We start from the raw sequence: 8,702 nt of genomic DNA on the forward strand, positions 1-8,702 counted from the left end.
AACACTATGGGCAATTTAGCATGGCCAATCCACCTAGCTGCACATCTTTGGACTGTGGGAGGAAACCGGAGCAAACCCACACAGACACGGGGAGAATGTGCAAACACCACACAGACATTTGCCCAAGGATGAAATCAAACACAGACACCGGGCGCTGTGAGGTAGCAGTGCTAACCACTGAGCCACCGTGCCATCGATTGATTAAAATGCAAATCCCAGAATTTCTTTCAAGTCACTGCCCTGAGATACCTAAAGGTTTTATCAGTGTATACAAGAGGTGACATCTCAGGTCAGACAATGCATTTAGGTGTGAGACCTTGTTTAGAATCTGTATTTTAACCTGGAGTCAGACTGGTTTTATTTCCAAATGCCCCATTGACTGACTGTGTCTACAAATTGTGCGTTTTTTCAACAAAATGGAATGTATCTGCAAATGTAAATGCACCTAAAATGCATTGTCTTACCTGAGATATCACCTCTTGTATGCATTGATAAAACACTTTAGTTATCTCAGGGCAGTGACTTGAAAGAAATTCTGGGATTTGCATTTTAATCAGTCGAAACCTGCATCTCCTTTCTAACTGATTAAAGATTTAACAGGAGGGAGTCAGCCAGCCATTTTAGGTTTATTCAATACATTCGCATTAGTAGGATGACCCTTTGATCTTTTACTTACAAATTCTGTGCCTCGATGCCTCTCTTGCTACACCTAATGAAGGAGCAACGCTCTGAAAGCTGGTGTTTTTAATTAAACCTGTTGAACAATAAACTGGTGTCGTGTGACTTTTGACCTTGTTCAACACTGGCACTTCCACATCTTTGTAAACATTACGGGAGGAATCTGATTGGGGTCTGAACAACATGGGCTATGATAGGAAATCTGGGGGAATCACGTGAAAAATCCAGCAAGGCCTTTTTCCATCTCAGGAGCAACAAGTCACATTTTGAGTTCCAGACTCTGATTTGAGATTCTCACTCAGGAGCAGTGAGATGCCTATTGATGGGAATTATTGGCTACTACCACCCTCATAAAATGTGAATTCTGTCTCATTAATATGAAGGTTCCTATTTTCCCACTAAATCAGATATTGAGAATTCCCGACATGAAAATCAGAGCGGGTACCTGGTGACTCCAGCTCACCATTCACTCCTCCGGACCTTGATCTTCACCACTAGTATCTCAGGGCACGCTCCCAGTCAGCAGCTGCACACATTCCACTTCCATGGACATTGACATTCAACATGTGCATTCATCATGGAACACCTTCCATCCTCTTACACTACGTGTCTGCACTTTAATTTTGCACTTTGGGGCATGCCAGCAAATATCATTGGAATGCTGTTGCCGCCAGGATACTTTGTTCACAAGGACAGGCACACAGCTCTTGGATTGGGCCCAGCTGTCTTAGGACGGTTTACCAGCTCTCTCAGTGCACATTCACGTTGCACCTCCCTGAATGCTCACAGTATCTCTGCTTCACCATACCTTTTAGCACTCTGACCCCTTAGCTCCACTTTAAAGGTCATAGTAGAACATAGATCACTAGATCCCAGGAACAGGCCATTTGTCTGTGTCAACCATGAAGCCATTCTAAACTAATCCCAACTGCCAGCAAATAGTCCATATCATTCTATTCCCTGCCTGTTCACACATCTGTCTAAATGTCTCTTAAACATTGCTGTGGTGTCAGACAACATTTATAGACAGAGAAACAGACTTTATGCTTCACCTTCTACATTAGCTCAGCTTCTCTCTGCTGTCTGACTTGCGGAATCTTTCTAATATTTTCAATGAGGATACTCAGCTTCTGTGGGAGGTTGTCAACAGGACAGGCTGTGCATGGCTGTGATAATTATCTTGTTTCTGTAGGTGACCCTCCATATTAACAGATAGATGTCACTGGAGAAAGTTGATTTGACAAGTGGCAGGAAGATAAAGCCCTGAATTACAGACCAGTTAGTGCAACATGGGTGAGAAACATATAGGGTCAATAATCCATGGGAAAACGTTGAAACAGTTGGAAAAATATAACAGAATAATTGAACATCAGAATAGATCTGTGAAAGGCCAGTTGTGTTTGACTAATTAAATCAAGTTCTTTGATGAACTAACAGGCAGAGTGGATCAGGGTCACACACTTGACATTGTGTATATGGACTTTCAAAAATAATTTTTTAAATTACCTCAAATAAATCTCGAACAAAATTAATCTATTGCTTAAAAAAGGGAGACAGTGAGAGAAGTTGAGAAACATTTTGTCTTGCATTCATCAGAATAAACGCAAAAATGTCAAATTTCAAACATCACTTCAGGGTGGGGGAGGGTGGGGAGCAAAAACCTTTTGATTGATTGTCAAGTCAACTCTGATGGGCTGAGTCACTGCCTTCGAGGAATTAACAGTGAACTATAGGGTCCCATAGTTCCTGGGTAATTCAACAAAAGAGCCAAGCTTGAAAACATTCCTTCTGTTTGCAGAGAGCAGGTTCCTGTATGTGAGTGCATGTTGCTTCCAGCAAGTGTCAATGAGCCATGTCATGAGCTCGATTATCTTAAGTTGTTTATTAACACAGCTATTAGCAGACTTGGGATTGTTTAGTATGTGTTACTCAATTGCAGATTCACATCTATCTGTAGACATTTTACTTTGGGCTTTTTACAAACCATCAAAGGGTCACTTAGAGAGAGTAAGGACTGCAGATGCTGGAAACTAGAGTCAATAAATCTGGAGCTGGAAAAGCCCAACCCGAAACGTCAACTTTCCTGCTCCTCTGATGTTGCCTGGCCTGCTGTGCTCCTCCAGCTGCACACTGTGTTATCTCTGACTCCAGCATCGGCAGTTCTTACTATCTCTGAGTGAGTTATAACCCCACTGCGAAGCCCCCATTTCTGAAGAAGGGTCCTGACCTGAAACATCAACTTTCCTGCTCCTCTGATGCTGCCTGGCCTGCTGTGCTCCTCCAGCTCCACACTGTGTTATCTCAGGAGGAGCTTATTGCTTGTCCTGTGAAAAAAAAAATCCCTTGGGCTGGGGAGGAGTCAGTCAGTCAGCACAGTTTGAGTTACAAACTTGCTATTAAATCAAGAAAAAAGGTATTTGGAAAACAATTCAAACTTACTTTCTAATCCTCTATATCTGTTTTTCAGCCCTATTGAAAAACTTTGAGTAGCATTTATAATAGTCACAATACAAATCTTAGGCGAAACAATTTAATCCTAAACATCATACATGATAGCATTCAGTTCTCAGAAAAGGTCACTAATCTGAAACAGTAAATCTGTTCCTTTCCACAAACATACTGCCTGATTTGTGGAGTATTTCCAGAATTTTCGATTTCTGTCTAAGATTGAGCAATGTTATCTTCCTTTCAATAAAAAGTGTTGATGTCTTGAGTCAACAACCTTACATCAGAAGTGGATAAAGTTAGCCATGGAACAGAGTCCAAAATTTCAGGGCATAGGTTTAAGATGAGAAGGGAGAGATTTAAAAGGGACATAGACATACCTTTTTCACACAGATCTGGTGTGTATAAGGAATGAACTGCTAAAAGAGGTGGTGGAGGAGGGGACAATTCGAACATTTAAAACACATTTTGATTGGTGTATGAATAGGAAGGGTTTAGATGGATATGGGCCAAATGCTGGAAAATGCGACTCAATTAATTTACGATATCTGGTCAGCATGGACAAATTGGACCAAAGGATTTGTTTCAGAGCTGTATGATCCTATGATTCCTTGGATCCCCTATCTGCTCCCATCTGTTTTCCCTTCTCCTCAGAACCCAGGGTTATATACCATCACTGTCTTTATGGATGGGTCGCAAATGATGTAGACCCTTTCCCTTCTTGACCTTCCCAAACTGTTTTGGTGTTGCTGAAGATATACTTTATTTGACAATTTCCAGTTTCTTATGCCGCTTATCTGGAGAAGATTCCCAGTCAGGAATCCTAGGGTCATCACCACCTTCATGGTTCTGTAAAAATCCCCAAAGCCCCTGCTCTGGGAGCAGATTAGGTCCTAGGAACATTATTCCCATCTCCAACTGAATGTAATGTTCAATGAGATGAGGATCCACCCGGATTTGCTGTCCCTGTTCCTCCTTCTCGGAGCTGCTGTTGCTGTTCTCTGTCTTGGGGATTTGAGCATTCTCAGCCTCCATTTGTGAAAAAAGTTTGGGAAATCCAGGTGTCGACATCTGGAGAGTCACCTATGGGCGAATCATTGTCACCATCCAGACTCAGTCCCACTTTGGCCCAGTCCCACAGCATTGAATTCCAGGGTTACACAGAAGCTCTGGGCCTGGGGTTACTGCTTGGTGGAGCTTCATCTGATGAATGTGAACCCATTTGATCCACTTGGGCAGCTAGACTGCAGACACCTCAAGGCTGACTTTGTCCACAATAGACTCTGGGCCACTCTCACTTCATGTCATTTCTCACCATGTCCTGGTTTCACACAGCCCATTCCTGAGGTTTCAGTTCAGAGCTCCAGTGGTTGTCATGTTGAGATACAGGGAATGCAATGCCTGCCACAATTCCACTGTAAATTTATCTTTGGTCACTGCCTTCAGCTGTGTCTCAGTCAGGATGGGCACTGGTGTTCTCTGGTGCCCAGTCACCATCTCCTGACAGGAGTAGTCCATCCTTCTGGATTCTATTGCTCGCAGCCCCATGAGTCTCAGTGGGAGGACCTCATCTCACCTCAGGCCCTGACTGGGGAGATCTTTCTGCAGAAGAGGTTTGAGGGTATGGTTCCTGTTTATCACGACACCTGGAGACTGGGGGTTTGTGAACAACCTGCCCCCACCCCCACCTCTCATTTCAAACTTGCCTATATCCCTGCTCTGTGAATAGCCTACCCTGTTCTGACTGTACCACCTGTGAGAGTCCCCATTGGGAAAACTCCTCTATCACTCGGATGGGACTTCCCAAACTTGGTTATTGAAATGATAGGCAACTGGAAGCTCAGGGTCATTCTACAGACAGAACGGAGGTTTTCCACAAAGTGCTCACCCAGTCTGTGTTAGGCCTCAACAATATAAAGGAGACCACATTGTGAGCACAAGTGCGAGGCTATAGTAATGGTACATTTCAAACCAGATAGTTGTGGTTTTAGACTAAACATTGTATTACGGAATAAACTAGAGCCGATCAAGTTAATCACACATTGAAAGACCTAACAAATGATATGGTGGTAGCTGTCATGGCAGCAATATTCTGCAGCAAGTCATAAATCCATAGGATACAAAATACCTGCTTCCATGAGGGCAAGTTGGGAGCTCCAATCTGCAAAGTTGAATTTGTTGATGAGATGTGGGCATCACTGATTGGGTCAGCTTTGATTACTTATCCCTAGTGCTCTTGTGAAGGTTGTGTTGAGCTGCCCTCTTGAGCCATTGCAGTCCATTTGATGTTGGTGCACCCATAATATCAGTAGGAAGAGAGTTCCAGGACCCAGAAACACAGAAGGAATGGTAATACGAAGCCACTCAGGTGGTGAGTGGCTTGAAGGGGAATGTGCTGGTGTTGATGTTCCCATGTATCTGCTGGCATTGTTCTTCTAGATGGAAGATGATGTCTAAGAAGACCTGGTGAATGTCTGTAGTGTTTATTGTAGATATGAACTGTGCTGTTTCTGAGTGTCAGTGATGGGGGCAGTGATTGTTTGTAGATGGAATACAAATTAAGTAGATTATTTTGTCCTGGATGGTGTCAAGGTTCTTGAGTTTTTTTGGAATTGCTCTCATGCAGGCGAATAAGGAGTATTCACTCCTGACTTGTGCCTTTTAAATGGTGGACAGGCTTTGCAGAGTCACGAGGTGAGTTACTCACTGCAGGATTCCTAGCCTCTGATCTGCTCTTATAGTCACAATATATACATATGGAATTGGTGTAGTTCAGTTTCTGGTCAAAACATGAAATAACGACCACTTCTGCCCTGAAATAACTCCACAGAGGCCAATATCCTGTCACTAAGCCACTGGTTATTTACACGTGTATAGTACTTGACACTGATCCAGCTCCCTCAGAGCCGCTCTCAGAGTGAATAGAACTCTGACACTCCGATTAATGCATGTCAGCCAGGACTCCCTGATTGGACCAGATTAACAACCCCAATCAGGGAATTCGTATTCTATGAGGTCCACCTGGCTGACTTCATTGCAATCATTACTTCCTTCCCCTTCTGAGTCCAAAGACATCACACGGTTCTTTTCTTTGTAGCTTCTCCTGGGGCATTTTAGCAACAGGTCAGGTTTCCCCAACTCTGCCTCTGATACGGGCAGCGTGTAACATACAGTAGCTCACTTTTTGCACTCAGAGTGTCTCGGAAGAAATACATTCTCCTCTTCAGGTAGCAAAAGCGTTGAGGCAGCGATATCTGCCGTGTCCATTTCAGCTTTCTGACGCACCTTCAATGCTTGATGGAGAGGGAGAACCCACGGGTTCCAAAACAGTCAGAAAGACTATTGAGCCGGGCATGTTTTGCTGCCACACGGTTTGCTAGTTTTCAACTTTCATATGGTTCACGTGCTTGTTCAGAACCATCGCATCTACCTGAACATTATATGTTACTCGATCTGACCTTTTGTCAACTATGCCTCTCGCCCATGCAGGGTAATTTCCATGGTTCCTACACCAAACTTTGTCTCCTGAATTAAACTGTCTTTCTCACTTAGAGTAATCTTGTGTTCAGCATTGGCATTCCTGATGCCATTTCACCCTCCCTGCTCCCTGCACCCCCTTCACACCACCCCACCTAAGTCCAGGAAGATCAGAGCAAATCTGTTGGAGTATCCCTGTAGTTGCATGGTGGATGGTCCTATAATCAACTAGGAACAGGGACAGTTTGTTATCTAATGAAGCTGTGGGATGTTTCTTTAAGCCTGCCCACTGCTCTTTCTGCCAGGCCATTAGATGATGGATGGCATGGAGCTGCCCTCATATGACGAAAATCGTTAGACCTCAGGTAATACTGAAATCCCCTGCTAGTAAACGATGGCTCATTATCTATGACCAACACTTCCGGGAACCTATGCATTGCAAAATATGCGCACAGTTTTTCTATCGTCATCCCCACGTTTGGTGAATGAACTCTATGCACGACCAGCTATTTGAATGGGCATCCACAATGACTAAGAACATTAAGCCCATGAAAAGACCTGTATAGTCAATGTGTAACAGAGTACAGGGTTTACCCAGTCATTCCCACGGAGAGCTGCTGTCCATAATTTTTGTCCTTGTTGGCAATCTGGGCACTTCCCTTTAACATAGCTGTGTCAGCATCCAATCTGGCCACCAGACATAACTCCTTGCCAATTTTGTAATTTTGGAAACCCCTGGATTACCCAGGTGGAGTTCAGCCAGTATTTTGTGGTGATCTTTGCTCAGTACAATTACTCTTGCTCCCCATAATATTATGCCATCCTCTATAGTGATCTGGTCTCTCTGGGCCCAAAAACAGTTTCAGTTGTGGTTGTGATGGCCTGTTGGTTTTCCCCATCACCATTAGCTGTTTCAGTTTTGCCAGGACCAGAGATTTCTGCATCCAAAATCTGACATTGTCAGCTGTGACTGGAAGTGTGTCCATAAAATTTAAAATTATTACAGAGTCTTCCAGTGGTAGTACCACCAGTGGTATTTGCTGGGAGGAGGTGGCTCAATGCATCTGCATTTGATACTTGGCTTTCTGGACAATGATTCAACTTGTAAGTATATTCACTTAATATTAGAGAGCACTGCTGAATTTGGCCTGAAGCTATGAGTGGCACTGTCTTGTCCTCTTTAAGCAGGCCTAGCAGGGGTTTGTGTCTATTATTATTACTAATTTACATCCGTATAGGTCTTGGTGAAACTTCCTGTCTCCAAATACGACTGCTAAACCTCCTTTCTCTATCTGGACATATTTTTGCAGAGTTCTAGCTGCATATGCTAGTGGGCATTCTTCTTCATTGTGCCACACCTTTGCAAAAACTACCCGTGAGTTGTACAGGGAGGCATCATATGTCAATACCAGTTCTTGCTTGTCATCATAGTGTGCCAAAACCTTAGAGGACAGTTGGTGGTAATATGAAATGAAAGTGAAAAGTGTGCAGGGTAAGTATTTCAACCTGTAAGACTGTAAGACCCAGTGAAATGAATGTCTTCAAAGTGAAAACTGTCACACACAGACTGGGGATTAGACACACCATGAGCTCCTAGTTTCTGGTGACTTATGCATTGACTCACGTTGTGCTGTAGACCACCCAGTGCTAAGCATTGCTGACCACTTCAGGCAATGACCAACTCCTTTAACTATTGAGGTCTGTGATAAAATAACAATGTCTGACCCCCTGGAGAGATAGTGCCTTTACACTGTGATTTATCCATTGCCTAGACATGGTGCAGAAACTTCTCAAGTTACGTCATATATGGAGTAGTATAGTAGACTTTATTGTGCAACAATTCCACTCGCAATCAGAAAGAGACAGACTCACAAAAACTGATTCAGTAAAATGGTCCAAGCCTTAAAGAACAGTACAATTTCACTGTGCCTGCACTGTGAGCTCAAAAGCTTTTTTCTTACTTTCAATAAGGCCTGTGGAGATAGGAGCAGAAGAAGGCATTTGGCTCATTGAGTCTGTTCCATCATGGAGCTGATCTGTTAATCCTCAACTTCAGAGACAACAAGGTGCAGAGCTGGATGAACACAGCAGGCCAAGCAGCA

At 43.5% G+C, this 8,702-nt stretch overlaps 1 pseudogene; it reads right to left on the bottom strand.

The window, feature by feature from the left end:
* LOC109926205 overlaps positions 1-8,702 on the bottom strand; it is a 468,382-nt pseudogene that overhangs the window by 455,693 nt on the left and 3,987 nt on the right.

This window comes from Rhincodon typus, chromosome 35 (genome assembly GCF_021869965.1).
Source record: "Rhincodon typus isolate 14 chromosome 35, sRhiTyp1.1, whole genome shotgun sequence".
Taxonomy (NCBI): Eukaryota; Metazoa; Chordata; class Chondrichthyes; order Orectolobiformes; family Rhincodontidae; genus Rhincodon; species Rhincodon typus.